The sequence below is a fragment of the Felis catus genome, chromosome B1, assembly GCF_018350175.1.
Source record: "Felis catus isolate Fca126 chromosome B1, F.catus_Fca126_mat1.0, whole genome shotgun sequence".
Lineage (NCBI taxonomy): Eukaryota > Metazoa > Chordata > Mammalia > Carnivora > Felidae > Felis > Felis catus.
The window spans coordinates 74,174,174-74,184,786 of record NC_058371.1 but is presented as its reverse complement, the minus strand read 5'-3'; the positions used below and the strand labels follow the sequence as shown (position 1 = coordinate 74,184,786).

Sequence of the window (10,613 nt, the reverse complement as noted above, 5' to 3'; positions counted from 1 at the left end):
GTTGTTGCAAACGGGAACGTTGCAGGTCAGGGCTTGTACCTGACCGTGTTGGGAGACACCGGTGTATGTTATCGGGTGAGCTTATGCAGCCTTCTTCTTCGGAGATTTTATGATTGATTTTCCCCTTCTCCTCCCTCCTTCTCCTGCCCTTTTTTCTTTGTCTTCTGCCTCCCTCCTCCCCTTCTTCCCTTCCCCCTTGCCCATTAGCCTCTCTCCCTTCCTCCTTCTCCCCCCCAAGTCTTCCCCACCCAGTCTTTTTCTCCTCCCTTGTTCAGCTCTTTTCCCCCTCTCTCTCCACCTCCCCCTCGTCCCTAAGCCTCCCCCTCCTTCCTCCTCTCCCCCCACCCCTCTCTCCCCATTTTCTTCGCTCCTCCTACCCCCTCCTCCTTTGTAACACAAGTGCTACAAATTAATTGTCGAGAATTAGAAGCCGAAAATAAGCCAAAAGAGAAATAGAAAAATCACAGTACTCACAATCCGGAAGTTTTAAAGGAAATGTTGGCAATCTCACCCTCACCCCCACCCCCACCCCTCCATAGGAATGTCTTGAGAGTGCTCCTCCCTAACCCAAAGGCAGAGGGATCGTTGATTGTTGTATCAGATAACTTCATTGCTTCTCTGACATATGCCAGCTCTGGCTGCGCTGTGGGCAGAAGGTCTGATGCCTGCCTATCGCTGTTTCTGCAATGTAAGGGCTGGGGGTGCGGGGCTGGATGCATTGCAAGTTGTGGTCACTTTCAGCTGGGTGTAGCTGGAGAGCAGCCCCAAAGAGGGGAGGGTGGGTGGAAATCTGGAGAATGGAATGGGGTTGGGGCAGAAGCACGAGGTTTTAGGATAAGCCAATAGATTTTGAGAATGCAAATCTCAAATTCCCTTGTTTGGTTTGTTGCCTCTGATTTTTTCTTAACTGTTTATTTTCTCAGTAGAAAGCAGACTAAATGTAAATATCAATGGCCTTTGTAATTCTTAAGAAAAAAGCCTGCATTTTAGTTAATGTTTCCAAAAGTAGCTCCATCCTGTTTATCTGCTTCTTAAGTCCTGCGTTGCAACACCTCTTAAGAGGTGCTGCCCAGTGTATTAACTGACACACCTTGCCTCTGGGTCAAGTAGATTGGGGAGACCTTGGCCTCATTGAAGGAAAGAGCCTTTTTTTTTTTTTTTTTTTTAACTCCAGAACCTTTACAATCTACCAGTGTTCGCTGTTAGTCTCCGAGGCAAGGGAGGGATAACAGGCAGCACTTCCACCAGACTTTTCCAAGCAGAGAACTTTTTCCATGGAACATCTTGGGAAACCCAGGCTCCTTGGAACATTCTTGGGCAGAGCGGCTCTGTGCTAATACTTTTGGCGGAGTCTTGTAAAGACCATGACAGGATATGTAACTTGTCTGGTCCGAGCATGGAGGCCCTCCTACATGCACTGGCCATACGGACAGTGTGGGTACAGAATCTGTAGCTACACCTGCAAAGCAGAATGGATGAGCTGAAGCGGGGGTGGGGTTAGGAGCCTCCCAGGTCCGCCACTCCAGTTCTGCCACTTACTTGAACTTGGGGCAGGTCTCTCACCTTGTCTGCGTTCCAGTTTCCATGTCCATAAAATTAAAATACACCAATATCTGCTTCTCAGAACTGTTCTGAGTTTCAAGCTTAATGCCTGGTATGTTGGAGGAGCTAAATAAACGAGAACTATTGGATTTGCACCTGGCAAATGAAGGTCATTAGATTTTCTCTACCACCTTTTCTTAAAAAACAAAAAACTTACCTCCCTGCTGCCCACTGATCTCCTCCATTGAGGACACGCTCAGTCACCTGTTCAACCTTTACCCCATCGCCCCCCCTACCCCCTGCCCCAGCCAGTGACCTCAGTCTGCTTACCCCCGCAGTGTGCCAAGTAGAAAAAGGCAAAGATCTGGGTCTGAACTCTAATTCTCTTCAACAGTTGAGCAAGTAGCTTCCCCTTTCTGAACTCAGTGCTCAATTACTGGTAGCTATTATTTTCCTATTGTTATTAATTTTAATCTCCATCATCTCCACCTGTGGTTTTCACTCGATGTACCTCTGAGGGTGTTGTTTCCCCCAATAATATTGATTTTGAATTTCCAGCTCCTGCCCCAGGGAGAAGGAGGTATACCCTTCTTGCCTCCTACCCGTTGAGAATTCACTGGTGATTCACTGGGCCTGGTGGGAAAGCGTTTTAATTGTTTAAACATCTGTAAAGAGCTTAGAACAATGCCTGACATACAGCGCTATGTCTGAGTTTATTCACTAAGTAAAGATGCTGTCTTAGTTTGCTAGGGTTGCCATAACAAAATGCCATAGCCTGGGTGCCTTAAACAAAGGGAATTTATTTTCTCACAGTTCTGGAGGCTGAAAGTCCAAGATCAAGGTGGTGTCAGAGTTGGTTACCTGTGAGACCACTCTCCCTGTCTTCTAGACGGCCGCCTTCTTGCTGCTTCGTCTTTATATAGTTGTGCCTCTATGCATGCATATTCCTGGTGTTTCCTTCCCTTCCTGTGAGGACACCAGTTATATTGGATTAGGGCCTCACCCTCATGGTCTCCTTTGGGAGATGTTAAGCATCTATTATGTAGGGGCAGAAAGGAAGGCAGGTCTTATGGCCTATTTCTCCTTAACTTTATGCTCTTATCCAGAGTCTAGCCAAAAGGCACCACTCACTGTGCAATAATATAGCTCCAAAAGCATATCTAGAGCACCTGGTACCTGCTAGGCACTACGCCAGGTGATGGGAGTATATAGATGAAAGAAATGAGATCTCCTCCCTCAAGGAGCTTTTAGTCTGGGGTGACAGATGTATGACCACCATGCGTTAGGTGATGGAAAGCTACAAAGACGAGAAAGAATTTAAGGGAGGACCTGAAGAAAGAGGAGGAGTTGTAGAGGTTGACAGGTGGAAGTGGCATTCCAGGTAGGAGGATCAGCGTGGGGAGGAAAGGCAAGGTGAAGAGGAGTGAACATGACTGACGTTTCCGAGGGACAGGTCCTGTGAGCAGATGCAGGGGGGGCAGAGAGAGACGGATGGAAGTGGTGAGGGCACTTGCTGGAGGTGAGGCTGGACAAATCAGTGTTGAGCCCACCGCACCAGGCACCTTACCTATGAATTCTTTCCCCAATCGTATCCTTCCCTCAAGTACCACCTTCTCCTTTAGAGTCCATTGTGATTATTATTATTTATGAGTGGGTCTTACTTCTCGATAAGATTGTAAATCACTTGATGTCAAGGATGATGTCTTTAATCATTTATAACCCCAGCAGTACCCAGACGGCTACTTTGCATAAGTACTTTGCCCATCTGAATAGGATCCAGTTGTGACCTGTGTGCATGATTTAACTTCATTCTCACCACTGTCAGGTCCCAGTGTTGAGGTCCAGGGACACACAGATAGACAGCAACACACTAAGCTCGAGGGCAGTCATTCACATGTATTCTCTTGCCAGGAGCTGTGCTAGACAATGTCAGACAAACACTGCTGGCCTTCTAAGAACTTGTATTCTCAACTTCTGTGCTGTTGGCTACAACAGGTAGAGTTTATATTAATAGTTAGGAGAGTTCAACTTATCACAGGAATCTACTCCCAAAGCCAAGAGCACACTGTATACTCTCTGTGTTAGCTAACTTGACAATAAATTATATTCAAACAAACAAAAAAAGAAGAGTTCAATTTTTTTTTTTACAGTGTCAGCTTTGTTTTATTTTCTTATTTTTTTTTAATTTTTTTTATGTTTATTTCTGAGACAGAGAGAGACAGAGCATGAGTGGGGGAGGGGCAGAGAGAGAGAGGGAGACACAGAATCAGAAGCAGGCTCCAGGCTCTGAGCTGTCAGCACAGAGCCTGACACAGGGCTCGAACTCACAAATCATGAGATCATGACCTGACCCGAAGTTGGTCGCTCAACCGACTGAGCTACCCAGGCGCCCTGGCTTCACCTTTGTTTTAGAACTTTAAGTCTCTCTGTACGATTAGGCTGTTGGGCGCGTGATAATAGAACATGCACGATTTGAGCAGTCCCTCTGTGCATGTGTCGAAGGCTGCCACCTGTAATCCAGAACTCATTGGAATTCAGCTGCACACCTGGGCCAGGAGGAGCAACCATGACTCAGCTGTTCCCTCAACTGGTCTTACACATACGGAGCTTCTCATGGCACTGATTTTGTGCTTGAAGATACATGGTTTTCTCTTCTTCTTTTTCTGTTAATTTTTTGGATGCTTATGTATTTATTTTTGAGAGAGAGAGCGAGAAGAGAGAATGAGCATGGGAGGAACAGAGAGAGACACACAGAATCCAAAGCAGGCTCCAGACTCCAAGCTGTCAGCACAGAGCCCAACACAGGGCTCAAACTCACAAACCATGAGAACATGACCTGAGCCGAAGTTGGACAGTTAACTGACTAAACCACCCAGGAGCCGCAGGATACATGGTTTTCATAATAACATGTACTAGGGTTCATTCGACAACCGTAAATAATGTGTTGGTTTTGTGTATTCGTGAAAGTGAATCATCACTTTCTGGGTGACATAAGAGATTTTCAGGGGTAAATTTGACTTAAATTTTTGCCTTCTTCACCAATTATCCAACCCCCAAGTTAGATGGAATTCTGCTGTCTCAGCACTTCCTATGTTCCAGACACTTGGCTAGATTGTGGTATAAAGAGGGATGAGATTCTGAGTCTGACCTAGAGGAGGCCACAGTCCGAAGGAGAAAGATAATGTAAAAAAATGTACCTTCAGTTTGAATCAAGATACAGAAATTGGGGTGGCAGGGAGGAGGCTGGCAGGTGGTGGGGAGTCACAGACGCGTCCCAGAGATGATATCTAAACCTAAGCTGGCTTTGAAAGAGAAAGAGTGTCAGATGGAAGGAAACAAGGGGGTTTTAGACGAAGGGAGAGCAGGTGCAAAGTCATGAAGGTGAGAAACTGAATAGCTCAAGGAACCATAAATGATTCCATCTTCCTGGAGCCTCAAAGGAAGGAGAAGCAGAGAAAAGGTTGTTTCCTCGATAAGGAGCTTGGACTTTGTTCTCTATACCTGTGTTTCTCAGTCTCTGGGGAGGGCCAGGAATCTGCATTCTACAAGCTGCGGTGATGCTTCTGCACACTGAGGTTTGAGACCCGTAGCTGTGTGGGCAATGGGGAGGCACTGCACCGTGTAAAGTGGTACAGTGGGTTACTACAGCTGCTTGTTTCCATAGAGCCTGGGGGGCTTTCTAGGAGGTCGACTCCTCCGAAGTCTTTCCCAGGAAGCAGGGAGCTGCCCCCTTCCTGCAGTAGTCCACACGAGCTATTACAAGTGGCAGATTAAGAGTGTTGTGTTGGAGTGGAGAGGAAATGGGAGATTTAGAAATGCTCAGGAGGGAGAGGGCAGGGCTCGGTGGCCAAATCAAACTTCTTGATGTCTGGCTTGAATGCTGTAGGGATGTGGAGCAGTAGAGTGAATGAACAATGGTTCAGGCTGTACACTCTGAAGCTGAACTGCCCTGGGTCCCGGCCCCATCATGGCCACTTTCTCATCTGTGCAGTCCTGGGGAAGTTACCCTCTCAGTGCCTCACTTTCCTCCATAAAATGGGTATGATAAGAATAATGTACCTCATAAGGGGTTGTGAAGATTAAATGAACTGATACACTAAAGAGCTTAGAGTAGTGCCTGGCACTGAATGATGTTCAATGCACTTTAGAGAGGCAAAGTAGGTAATACTAGGTAACCTATTATTCATAGCTGTAGTGTAGAAGTAATAGTTAACCTAAGCAGTGAAGAACATAGTAAAGAACTGAAAAGCCTGAGTGCTTAATTCAAATCCCATCCTGCTGTGTATTAGCTGTATGATTTAGGGGAAATTATTTAACCGTCTGTGCCTCACTTTCTATATCTGTAAGATGGGGATGGTGTTAACACATATTTCATATGGTGAGGATCAAAATAATATATGTAAAATGTATTCAGACAGTACAGGCACGTAGTAAGGAGGCAATAAATGTTGGCTGTTGTTATTCTTATCCTTATCAACCAAGGTAAGGATAGTCAGGGGAAGGGAGGTATATTTCAGTTTTGATCAACCAGGTTGAAGTGTACCATAGGCAATTTGGAGTGTAGGTTTGGAGCTTAGTAAAGAAGTCAGTGATAAAGATCAATTTGGGAGTGAAAAGTAGAGAGAAGTTATTTAAGAATTTTTTTTAACATTTTTATTTAATTTTGAGAGAGAGAAAGAGCATGAGCAGGGGAGGGGCAGAGAGAGGGAGACACAGAATCCAAAGCAGACTCCAGGCTCTGTGTTGTCAGCACAGAGCCGGACGCGGGGCCCAAACTCACAAACCACAAGATCATGACCTGAGCTGAAGTCAGACGCTTAACCAACTGAGCCACCCAGGTGCCCTGAGAGAAGTTACTTTAAATCATGAGCTTCAGTGTAGTTCAGGGAGAAAGGATGGGGAACGGACTCAGGAAGAAAGACTAAGCATTCTCTGAGCCAGGCTCTGTGCAGTCTATTTCCATATGTCATCTTAAACTCTGTAGTAGGGATAATACGCTTTCAGTTGCTAATGCCCCCACGGTGTAATATACCTACCACAACATAATATGTGGTGCATGCCAGCGTGCCCTCTGCCTCCCCATCACTGTTCAGTGACGCCCTGTCAGTAGCTGGAAATCAGCCGGGATGGGAGCATTTACACTACAGGAGTGGGCAGAGGCTACAAATCAGAGCTCCTCCCGCAGCTCCTGCCCCTCAAGAGCCAGTTATCAGGACAGCATATAATTATCCCTACCACTGAAGGGATGGGGGCTCAGATTGCTGGGCTAGGACCCAAGCTGCCTGTGCCTTTGACGCCCGTGCCTTTTTAATTGCACAACGATTCCTCTTCATCTAAAATGTCCTTTAACTACTGTGGTTTTCCAAAGTTGAGAAATTTGATACCTCCCACGCCTGAAAACTTAATTATATGCCCACTGTGAATGAGTTATTGTGTTAATTCTGATACTGTACTTGAAAACCATCTTGAATGAGTTTAGGGAGGTAGCTTAGAGCATCTGTTGATGAAACATGGGGATTATTTTTCCCTGCACTGTCAAGAGTTTGCTGACTACCATGAGCTCGTTTTGTCAGCTACCAAAGAAAGTCTTTGAACAAAGGGAAAGCCAGAAGATGTGGGAGGGAGTGAAAGCATTGCAGTTGAATTGTTCCAAATGATGTAATTCATACACCATACCTTAATGTGTCGGGGAGAAGTATTGAGTGAAGTACTCTTTTGTACTCGAGAACAGTGTGCTTTCTTATAATGTAAAATGGATGTGTAAAATCACTTAACGTAAGTTTGGAGTCTTTATAGGAAGATGTGATATTTTATGCCTCTTCTCCCTTGACTCACCTCTCCAAACCACCACCTCTCCACACTAAAATCCCTGAGGAGAGAGATCATGCTAATTTGGCATCTGAAGTCTTTACAGGGACCCTGGCACACCCCTTCGAGAATCTCATGCTTGAGAACTCTTCTTGTGGGAAGAGTTTTCCCACTCTTTCAAGTGGGAAAAGATGTCGTTAATATTTCCTGAGTGCTCGGCACTGTGCTGTGTTATGGGGTACGACAACAAACAGGACAGGTGTTGCCCTTGCCCTGGGGAACTCAACAGTTTAGTGAGAGACAGTTAAACAGTTAACATACCATGTGATAAGGAATGGAACTCCTGAGGGTTTTATGGAGAAAGCATGATCCATATGAGCTCAGAGGTCATTATCTTCACCCAAAAACCCGGTATTCTAAAGTCCAGTTAGAAAGAAGCAGGAGCACCTGGCTGGCTCAGTCAGTAAAACCTAAGATTCTTATTAAAAAAAATTTTTTTTAATGATTATTTATTTATTTTTGACAGAGAGAGAGAGAGAGAGAGAGAGAGAGAGAGACAGAGACAGAGACAGAGCATGAACGGGGGAGGGGCAGAGAGAGAGGGAGACACAGAATCTGAAACAGGCTCCAGGCTCTGAGCTGTCAGCACAGAGCCCAACGCGGGGCTCGAACTCATAGACCGCAAGATCATGACCTCAACCCACTGAGCCACCCAGGTACCCCAGTAAAGCCTAAGACTCTTGATCTTGGTGGCATGAGTTTGAGTCCCACGTTGGGTGTAGAGGTTATTTGAAATTAAAACAACACAACAATGTGCATATTAGAAAAAGTATTATGTAAAAGAGTGGGAAAACTGAGTTTTATTCTTTTCTCTGTGTCTTTACTACCTTTATGATGTGTCTAGCTTCGTTTTCTCACCTATAAAATGAACAATAATATTTATCTTCATGGGGTTGTTACAGGGAGTACACGAGAGAACATATTATGAAAGTGCTATAAATATTACCGAATGTTTCGTTTTTCCATGATGTAATGTGGGGTGTAATTTACTCAGTTATTAATAATGTATCTGAGCACTCACTCATTCAGCAAAGATTTGTTAAGCACCTGCTAATTTGAAAATCCTATTTGAGACCCCATATTTTGATCAGTGTCATCCTCTTGCATTATCCCATTCAAAGTACCTAGATTTACTTTGCATTCATTTTCATAGTAAGTTGGAATGGGGGTGGGATTCGGAAGTGTGCAGTTATCGATCACCTCTTCCAATCCAGGAGCTTCCCTTCTGTAATCTTCTGGAGGCATGGGGGGAGTGTCTGGGGAGTGGTGCACAGACGAGAAGCTGTTGGCTTAAAAATTCATTTCATGCTTCATCAGCTAGCTTAACATCTGGGAAAAACGAGTTTCATTATCTTATGGAATTGTTGCCAAATTATTTATAATTACTTTTAAAACTGGTGTTACTCATTTTACTAGCCAAAATGTAACCACCAAATCAAAGTAGTCAGGAAAAGATGTTGCAAGTACTATGTATGTTTGTGTTATACATTTATATTCATTATTAAAGAACTAGTTTTCATCATATGGTAGAATACTTTGGAATGGGAGTACTTTTCTATAGTCTAAATAGAATATACTAAAAGTCTTGAAGAGTAAAGCATGATCCCAAATTATTTCTGACTTCTGGAATTTCTATTTATTTTATTTTGATCCCAAGACACTTTATAAACACCTGGATTGTACGCATTTCAGCATAATGATAATATACTATAGTTCCACATTATTGCTCATCATCAAGATTTTTGTAGTTTATCTGCTAGTAAAGATAGCATTAGCTGTTCCTCAAGAATATGCTGGTGGTTTCTTTTGATCTTCAGGAGTAACACTGTGACCCTGCTGTGCTTAAGACTCAAATAGAATTTTTGTAAATGGTGATGAATAATTTCTGACAAGATCAAAGTTGCTCATAAGAATCAGAGGGTAGTATCAATCATGCCAACTCCAGCTATTTGGATACCAATCCATGTGGCTTAAAAATATATATTTTTTTAATTTTTAAATGTTTTTATTTTTGAGAGAGAGAGAGAGAGAGAGAGCGCGCGTGCGCAGGGGAGGAGCAGAGAGAGAGAGGGAGACACAGAATCCGAAGCAGGCTTTAGCCACTGAGCTGTCAGTACAGAACCCAATGCAGGGCTCAAACTCATGAACCACAAGATCATGACCTGAGCCGAAGTCAGATGCTTAGCCGACTGAGCCACCCAGATGCCCCACTGAAGAAAAAGATTTTTAAAAACAAATGTTATAAAATTAAAATGGGAGTGCCTGCTCCATCTAGCTCTTTCAAAAATATATAAGCAAATTGGGACTAACAGATGTTCTTTCAACCCTGTGATCTTATTTATATGTGGGGCAACAGGATCCAGCTCTAGTTAACTTGAGACCGAGAATAAGAGCTGGGCCAACACCCGGAGCTCAGTAGAGGCTGTAGAACCTCTTTCCAACAGTGTGGTCTTTTGTGACAAGGTTCCATTGCTCTTATGACCCAGTATTGGTAGGCGCTGAACATCTCAGTTCATTTCAAACTCAGCATAGACCCTTCCTTCGCCTTGTTCCAAATGGTATTGATATGGGGTCCAACAGAATGTCCTCCCGAGTGTTACCTGCACTTGGAAGTGTGTCTTTATTTCTGCAAAGAAAAACAGTGTCAGTAATTTGTGCACATGTATTTTCCCTCCTTCAACATCACCTCTTATATTTTCGGAAGGAAAATTAAATCTTTTTGACTAAAGCACCCCTTAACTTCTACTAAAGTACCATTGTCTCCATAATTTTTTCCTTCCTTTCAAACGCCAGCCTGCTGCCTGCAGAGCCTTTTTGGAGTAGAATCGGCTTTGTCTTTAGCAGGATAGACAAATGGTTAGATAAAAGAGGGCTGCAGGCAGGTTTCTGTCCCTATGTGGACCAGAAGCACAGCACCAGTGTCCATCTACTCTGTTTAGGTGGCTTTTATTCCCCTCCCTATTTTCAGTATTTCTTTCCACTACCTGTGTGTCCTCTAAACCATGGTTACACTTCTAGTTTTATGTAAGCAAGGACCTAGAATAGCCTGGGGTTTCTTTACGGAGTCACTTCTTTAATTCATGTTCCAATCTCAGTTGGAGGACTCTTGCTGTGTTACTGTGTTTCGTTACTTGGTCCTTAGTAACTTATCTTGCTAATAACTTCCATGTTTTTATCAAATGTTTTTGACAAGCTAAGTTTTG

The 10,613-nt window shown here is 43.9% G+C and overlaps 1 protein-coding gene across 10 annotated transcripts in view; it reads left to right on the top strand.

Moving 5' to 3' along the window:
- Positions 1–10,613, top strand: part of TRIM2 (tripartite motif containing 2) — a 119,631-nt gene that overhangs the window by 82,130 nt on the left and 26,888 nt on the right. The gene's annotated exons all lie outside the window — the stretch shown is intronic.